Source organism: Olea europaea, chromosome 22 (assembly GCF_002742605.1).
Source record: "Olea europaea var. sylvestris chromosome 22, O_europaea_v1, whole genome shotgun sequence".
NCBI classification, from domain to species: domain Eukaryota; kingdom Viridiplantae; phylum Streptophyta; class Magnoliopsida; order Lamiales; family Oleaceae; genus Olea; species Olea europaea.
In genome coordinates, this window is record NC_036258.1 from 7,115,253 (window position 1) to 7,124,306 (window position 9,054).

The 9,054-nt window shown below is 33.2% G+C and overlaps 1 pseudogene; it reads left to right on the plus strand.

Moving 5' to 3' along the window:
- Nucleotides 1–4,770: 4,770 nt before the first annotated feature.
- Nucleotides 4,771–7,829, plus strand: LOC111371582 (annotated as a pseudogene).
- The last annotated feature ends 1,225 nt before the right edge of the window (nt 7,830–9,054 follow it).

Genomic DNA, 9,054 nt, shown 5'->3' on the forward strand with positions numbered 1-9,054 from the left:
ACACTATGATGATCATTACTAACATAGAAGTAGAGGATACTTAAAAAATGAAAAGGACCTACGGATTCATAGCCATTCAAGTTACCGTACTTATTACCAAAAATAGGAAACAAATTAAAGTAAGTGAGCATAGATGGAGACTCAATATGAGACAGTGAAGGACATGTATGCAAGTGATTTCAATGAAACAATTTTAGAGGTTAAAGTAGGTAGGACACAATATCATACACCTCAATTATTTGACGAATACTTAAGACAATCAATGACACCATTTTGTACACCTCAACATGTTCAATAGTAATTGAGACAATCAATGAAATGAAAGAAAATAACTTTTTTTCCATCCTAAGTATCCCATCAAATTGAGCAACCAAATCCTAGCATGAGATAGTTTTTCCCTAAATCATCAGAAACCAAATCTTCTTTACAACGTATATTACATTAATTGACTTTTGCAGTTGCAGGAATTAGTTGCATCAAATAGTCCCATGTATGTATGAAGTTATACATCGACATTCCATGAAAATTAAATTTAATTAGAGGGATACAAAATTTTACAAGCACAAGATGTTTCGACGTTCGTGTCTTCTGTACAATACAAACAAAAACTCGGCCACAATAACCACTAATGCTTTTTTTATAAGTGATGAGTATAGTAGAAGAAGGTGGTACATATAAATCACATGAAATATATCGATAAAAATTGATTTAATGTTTTTAAATACTTTCTATACATATAAGTATAAAGTTAAGATTCATATATTGTATTAATCAAAATAAGTGGACTTATAAATTGAATAAATTGGACAATTTTTTATTTTTTAACTTATCAATTATGAGATCCATGATTACATGGATTTTGACGATATGTATGTGAGCCCCAACTGATAAGTTGACAATTTAGAGTTTTTCTGAACAAGATGTTTGATGAACCAGTCAGCACAAGCAATTCATTATTAAAAATAATTTACAATTCAAAGTAAACCCCACACGCAACCTTAGATTGGGAACAACATGTTCCTCTCCACAACACTCTTCTCACAATTCAAGGATGCGTCTCTCTCTTTCCCCCTCTCCGTAAGCAAGCTGTCCCTCTTTGTACTTGTGTTCGATGTGAGAAATATAAATGAGTGAAGCCTCTTATATATCAAAACAAAGAATCAGAAAAAAAAAATTAAAACGAAGATTTCACATTTGCAAGACTTTAGCATTTGTGCTGTGTGCAGACATAATCTTCATGGTAAACCATTGTCTAATAAAATGTACTTCAGGTGAGAAATATTTCATATTGTCCCCAAATGAGTAAATGTCAACTACAAAGGAAGCTAATGGATGATTTCCAAAATTGTTTACGAGAATTTTACTTTAAATCAAATAAACGAGATCACACTATTTCGAGCTTTAAATGCAGTTCTAACCTGAAATTTCTAAGTGAACAAATAAGTGCCCATCAGTGAAAAAAGTTAGCAAAATAATAATCATGTACAAAAACATATCTTCAGTTGGGGCCAAAAAACCAGAGATCACGTAAATTTCCTTTTTTAAACAAGGTTAAGCTCCGAAAAATGTAATTCCGCAAAATGTTTTGCGTCTCTCTCCATCAATCCCCTAAATAAAATAGGAAAACATACCCCATAGACCAAACCCCAATTTAGTCCACGAGATTTTCAACCCGTCTTATCCCCAGAAAATAATAATAATAACACAACACAAAATGTTTGGAAATGGGAAGACAGATAATAACAAATGTGAAGGGGGTTTAATCACTTAACCAAAAATGCCATAAGTGGGTTAGTGACAAGACAATTAATCACTTAAACACCAATTCATCAAACCATGAATAGCTTGCCAGTAAGATTATGAAAACCGACAAGTACACTACAAAAGCATAAGCAAATGGAATAGTAACTTAATAATTCACATGAATTACAAAAATTTAGCAATAATCCTTCAAACGTATTGATTTCCAAGCTTTGATAATAACATTTTATCACAAGGCAAGACTTCTATTATTTTCTATTAATTTCCACAAAACAGAATAAAGTGCAAACATGTACTTGAAGTTGGTGCTACTTGAGGTACTCAATTGCTTCGTCGAGCATTGAAGCCTTGTTCGTCTAACACAATTGTAAAAGATAAACATTTGGAAATAACAAAGTAAACCCCATTAGATTTAATGAAATCAACACTACAACTATCCACTAAAGAGGAAAATAAAAAAATTTGTGGTTTCTACCTTGTTTGAATTTGAAATTAGATTTTACAACGACTTTGTTTTGTCATTAATCCTACTCCTCCTTCTCTGCCAAATGCATCTCATAATTTCAAAACACAGGACTCAGGTTGGAATATATACATACAAACTTCAAAATGAAACATAAAAGGAAAAAAAAAGTAAAACTACAATTTTCTGTCTATAAAAAAGAACCTTTTTCAGACAAATTATGCACTTCAGCTGCTCGGGTTATTTTCGATGAGTTCCGACGTGGTGTTGGCTTTGGCAATGCCTTTTCTACCAAGGCTTCAATAGCATCCTACATATGATAACTATGAAATTAAACTCCACAAAGAAAAAAATATATAAAGGTACACGAAAACATAAATGGATGTAGAAATTTATGCTAACAAACGTAATTGTAACATTGTACCAACTCCACAACCCTCAGGATCTCGAAAAGCCGTTATCCAAATTATTCGCTAGAAAAGTAAGTTTCGACGGAAAAATTTTTGACCTATAACATTAATTATGGAGCGTGACGATATATTAAATACATTTTGCACTTACAAATTATGTCAAACATCTTTAAATTGCACCACTACAATATCTAAAATCCCTATATTTCTTACAATTGAGATGTGTACCAGTAAACTGTAAACCTCCAATGAGATATGAGTCACGTTTCTTTCTTATACTAAATTACTAATCTTAATCTAAGGTAAATAATTGTTATTAATAAATAATACATATATGTTCAAGTTTTATTAAGAGTATCAACAATAGATTTTCAAAAAGCCCCCTTTGCATTGAGTTTGAGTTACAATACTTGATTGAAAAGTGGAAAACAAATCAAAATCCAATTCATTGAATCCATAAAATACATAATATTGTTTTCATAGAAGTAAGATCGTCCAATTGCCATACACATTCTCCAATTATAAATAGTGCAACAACTATATAGCAGTTTTGTATTTTTGGCCATTTTTTATTCTATCATTCTGTAATCTATGTCAATAACAAAAATTAAAAATCCTAAACCTAAATGATAGTTGCAAAACTCCAATTCCAATTAATGCTACTGGTATTGTAAAAGTGCATCCTCTTCTCTATAGAAAGCAGAATCCTTGATGTCAAATGAAAAGAGATAACCTCAAAATACTCCATCTTCCCAGGAAAATGTTTAAAAGAAAAACAAAACCACGTTATGAAATAGAGTTTCTATGTATTTCAGAAAGAACCTTTAAGATCCAAACAAGACAATACTCCAACTTTCTTCCTGAAATTACATAACTTGCAAAACTTGGAGTTGACTGATAATTACTCATCAGATTCATATAATGGCTTCAAGAGGAAGATAAATGGAGCATTACATCACATTCTAGCCTTTCCACGAAATTTCAAGTCAAATCTTCATGACTTATCTCCTATTTCTAATTTCCCCCTTTGAATTGAAACTACAGAAAATACCCAAATTTAAAAAAAAAAAAAAAAATTCTTCGCCCTGCAGTTTCTTTATAAACTAGAAATTGGATACTGCATTTTCATTACAATCTTCATAATGGTTTTTGAAACTTCAATAAAATAGCCCAAATTCAGCCCACTTCACTTAACAAATTGTTGGATGCAAAATAAAAAAGAGAAAGAATATTGAAATCTAAACGCATATTACATACAAATTATACTTAATATCGGTACGGCAGGGCTACGCAGGCAGCGGCGTGGATGGCGAGTTGATGACAGCAGGCTTAGACTTGAAAGAGATTTGGACTTTCGACCTTCTTGGATATTTTGAATGCATCGGCGACAGAGAGAGGAAGAGTATGAACGAGGGTATAAAATTGGGGTTGATTTTTTTACAACTTTTTCCATTGGTATTAGGTCTAATTTTTTCCCCTTTTATTCAAATTCACACGGCAGGTTTCTGTACAATTTCTGCACATGGGTCAAATCTCATTTAATTTTGGTACAATTTCTTCCATTGGTCATTTCTCATTTAATTAGGACATGTAGGGTATTTGAGATTATCTAGAGGGGCAAATACGTCTAAAATTGACATTCTTACAATGCCAAAAAAAGGTGACATATTCGTAATTTCAAAATCAAAAATTGACTATTTTGATAATTTCCACTATAAAATATAATAATACATATACACAACAATTAAGCTATATTTGTATTCCCAATGCAACCTATTTACACTCAAAAAAGAAATATAATATAATAATAAATATACACACAACAATTCAAATACATTTTTATTTCCAATACGACCTCTTTATAGACGACAAATAAAAGAAAACTCATTCAAAACCAGATAAGTGTGAATGAACACAAAAAATGAACATCATCACCTCATTATCTCTTTTATATAGAGGCATGAATTCATTTTTTCCCCCAAACTCATTTAAATCAACTTTTCAATCACACATTATGTCCTCGTTTGCCCAAATTATAAGTTTATTAAAGATATAATTTTTAGCAAAAACCAATGAGAGGCTTAAATACGTGGTTACAGTAGGATAACACAAATTGATGGGTGCACAAATTACTAGACCAAGGCATTGTGGAGTGCTCGTTTTATGGAATCTCATTGACTTTTATTTTGTCTCAGCAGATGTCACTGCATCGACGAGAAATTGCACTGTGTTTTCTTCTACTTATTCAAATTTCTTTCTCCTCATACACTAACAACTTGCACTGATTTTTCTTGATCATCGTTTTATGGAATCCCATTGACTTTTACTTTGTCTCGGCAGATGTCTTTGGAAATATTTCCTGTTAAAGTTCTTATTTGATAGTTTTGAGATTCGTATTTTCATAAGATTTTCATCAAAAGAAGATGTCTAATATCTACGACCGCTGGGAAAGACTTGTGGAAGCCGTGATGCGGAGAGAACATGATCGGGAACTTGCTTTAGCTCATTCCAGGGATCCAAGTACAAGCTCCATATCCTCGAGTTCAAATTCCATTTCGGATTTTCCATTTCATTACCAGAATCTCCAACTTGAAGCTTCTACCAGCAGATTAAATGATGCAGAGTGGAAGATATTTCTTCCATCTGATTATAAGAAGATCATCTCACGATCAGTGACTCCTGTGACCTATAAAACGGCAAAAGACCTCTACTTGAACCTTTATGACTCTCCGATTTTACTTGATGAAGGCAAAATGGTAACCCCTTAGTGTGCCTTTTTTATAATTATTATCTTTAGATGGAAATCTTATTCTTATAATTATTTTTCCTTTATCAAGCTTCTTGCTTATAAAAACTATCAGCCAATCACAGTTAAAGAACGAGTTATGAAATATTTATAATCTTGATATTTTGTTGGATTTACTGGAAAGCTTTCTTTCCTTCACGAGCATAATCAATAAATCCCATTATTTATTCTGTAGAGATATCAGTTGTAAGTTTTATTATTATCATTTGCTCCAAGGTTCAATTTTTATACAATCTAAATCAATTTTAATTAGAACTTGTGACAAAAAATTATTTTGGATTTGGGATTTTTTTATTTTTTTTTTATTTTTAACGTTGTATTTTTCTAAACTAAATAAAATATTAACGACTGTATTTGAACTTGGCACAAGCAGAGCTTTCATATTGATAAAATAACTGGGAAGAAATGTTATATGATTGGAGCAAGGGAACTGTTAATTTCATGGAGTGATACTCCACGGAAATGGAGGTGGACATCTCATGTAGACTCCAGGTCCTTCACGATACCTTTCGCCAACTTAGATTTTCTTTAATTTTTGAAATGCATGTGAATGATTAACTTGGTTTAACAGATTCTTATTGGTCGCGGAGCTTTTGAACGTTTGGTGGCTTGAAATACGGGGTAAGATACAGACAAAAATGTTGTCCCCAAAGACTTCATAAGCAGCTTATCTGGTATTTAAATTAGGCGAGGAGTTCTCAGGCCTTGGATCAGTGAATGGAATTATCAGGCTCGTTAATCGGGAGGAAGATAGTGATGCTGCAAAACGAGCTAGGCCTATGCATCTTCAACCAGTGGAGGGTGAAAATGGGCAGATTGCAGCGATGAGAAGTGATGGGTGGATGGAGGTAGAAATGGGAAACTTTTACAATAATCAAAGAGATAATGGCATAGTAGAGGCACGGCTATTGGAAACTACATTCATGAAGTCCGGCCTCATTGTGGAAGGCATTGAGTTTCGACCTACTGCACATGCTGACTTTGAGGAAGTTTCAGAGGAAAAAAGGGGTATCAGGATCTTTCCGAAGCATGAAGCTTGTAATTCCAATACTGTAAATGACAAAGATTGGGAGATATTACTGCCATCTGATTACGAGGAGATAATCTCCAGATCTGTGGATCCTGTGGCCTATGAAAACAAGAAAGACCTGTACTTGAGTTTTTGTGATACTCCTATTTTACTTGATGGAGGAAACATGGTAAAATCTTTGTGTGCACGTGTATGTTTATGCTAATTATAGCACAAAATGCTTAGGCAGAGAGTTATGTGATCCTCATATTCTCCAAATTTTTAGACTTTAAGCAACAGATATTTTGATTTATCTGAACCCTTACTACCTTTTTCTTCACGTTCATGACTGTTCATTTACCTGATAGCAAGGGAAGAACTCCAGATGAAATTACTGAACAAAAGATTAATGGAAGTGTTCATATTATTGACAGTTTATTAGTACTATTATTGCTAATAAAAGACTAATTATAGAACATTTGACACATGCAGAGCATTCATCTTGATAAAAAAACTGGAATGAAGTGTTGTATGATTGGAGCAAGGGGGCTTATAATTGTATTGGATGACATTCCACTATTTTGGGGTTGGACATCTCACATTAACTCCAGGTTCTTCACCATTTTTATATCTTTTACTTTTAAATTTATACTGAAATTTCATTCAGAATCAGGGAGATCAGTATACATCGTGCAGATTCTCAACGGTGGCAGAGCTTAGAATCAAGCGGCGGCTTGATATTCGTGGACAGATCGATAAAAAAATGTTGTCCCCAAAGACTCATTATGCAGTTTATCTTGTATTTAGATTAACACAGGATATCAAAGGCCTTGGATCAGCAAATGGGATTATCAGGTTTTTTAATCATGATGCTGAAAAGCGAACTACTACTGTGCACCTTCAACCAGCTGCAGGTGATCACGATATAAATGGGCAGTTAGCAGTGAGGAGACCGGATAGATGGATGGAAGTACAATTGGGAAACTTTTATAATGATCAACCGGATGGTGGCCCGGTAGAGGCAGGTTTGTTGAGTACTACAAACTATGAGAAGTGGGGTCTAATTGTCGAAGGTATCGAGTTCCGTCCCCCAAATGCTAACATTGCAGTTTTATCAAAACAAAATGCGAGAAATAAAACTAAAGGGTTGGACTTTTCAAATCTGAGGATCTTTGGATAAAATGGAAAAAGAGTACTCTGTCTTCCCATGATTTGTTTTTCCCTTCTTTGTAACCTGGATGGATGGAATTACTAGAGAGGGCTGAGTATACAATGTGCTCAAGATACTACTAGCTTATTACTTGGAATTACAACCTTTCTTTAGTTTTGAACTTAATATCTGTAATCAAAAATTTCCTTTCATGCAAGTATTCCTTAGTCCGCCTTGTATACGTAGGGTTTTGATACCCAATAAATTCGGGCAATGATGTGTATTAATTATATCAACACCATATTGATTAGCTTGACCAGAAAACAAATTGGACTACTGGAATAAACTGTTAATTTATGTTGCTCGTAGTCCATTAGTTGGACAACCCTTTATAGGTTAGCCCACATTGCCTTTGATTTGTCGGCCCATCTCATTATTGTTATGTCTTGGCCCAAATTAAAGGTTTTGGCCAATGTTTGCCTTGACTTAAATCTATTAATTCAGCCCCTTGTCTTGTGAGTTAATTGTGTGGTGCAATTTTGTGTGAAAGGAGAGTAGTCGTTCTTGGTGACTTTGTTGAACTGTGCTTCCTTTCTTCTTCCTTCCTTCGTGGTTAATTGCATCCACCATTCTTGATCCTTTGTGGGTTAATAAAAGAGGGCAACCATAATGAGAAATTTACAGGGGTGTCCTCCACTCAAATTTTTATAGATTTCTCAATATTTATAAATTCTCATGTATTTTATGCAATTTAATAGAATTTAACAGATTTCATAAAATTTGAATGAATTTCTATTTTGTAGATTTTAATAGAATTTCAAGGATTTTATAGATTCTCTTGAATTTGTAGACTTTTCTATTATAATTGTATTTTTTCCTCCTCAATTGCTCAAAGCAAATCGTTAACCAAATTTCAAGTGTATTTTTCTTTTCGAACCAAATGACAGGACGAGTACCTTTCTGATGCATATTATGTTGAAGTATGCAAATTCTAATGGTTAATCTAAGTCCATCTACACTAGATCTTAATTGTCACGCCTGTCTCCCGTTTTATTTGAAAGGTGATGAGAAATCGAATTCTAGAAAGCCAAGTTGTTCGATACTAAAAACCCAAATTATCATTTATTAAAAAAATTCATATATTGTCATTTAAAACAAACAAATCGTAAACTTGTCTTAGTAGAATTCAATTTCCATTACTCTTCGCTCACATTGTTTATGACATCAGTCCACATATTTGAAGCTATATTAGTTCTCCATTCACTTGTATGCTCTCTTTGTTGTTCTTAAGTTTCAAAAATATTTTCGTCCTCTTCAATTACTAGTGATGATGACGTAGACAGATTTTCACTATCTGGTTCAACAGGATATTCATTAGAACATTCCTCTTTGCAAAGGAAATTATGCAATCCAGAACAAGCTCGCGCAATCTCCCTTTCTGTTTTAGATGGAAAT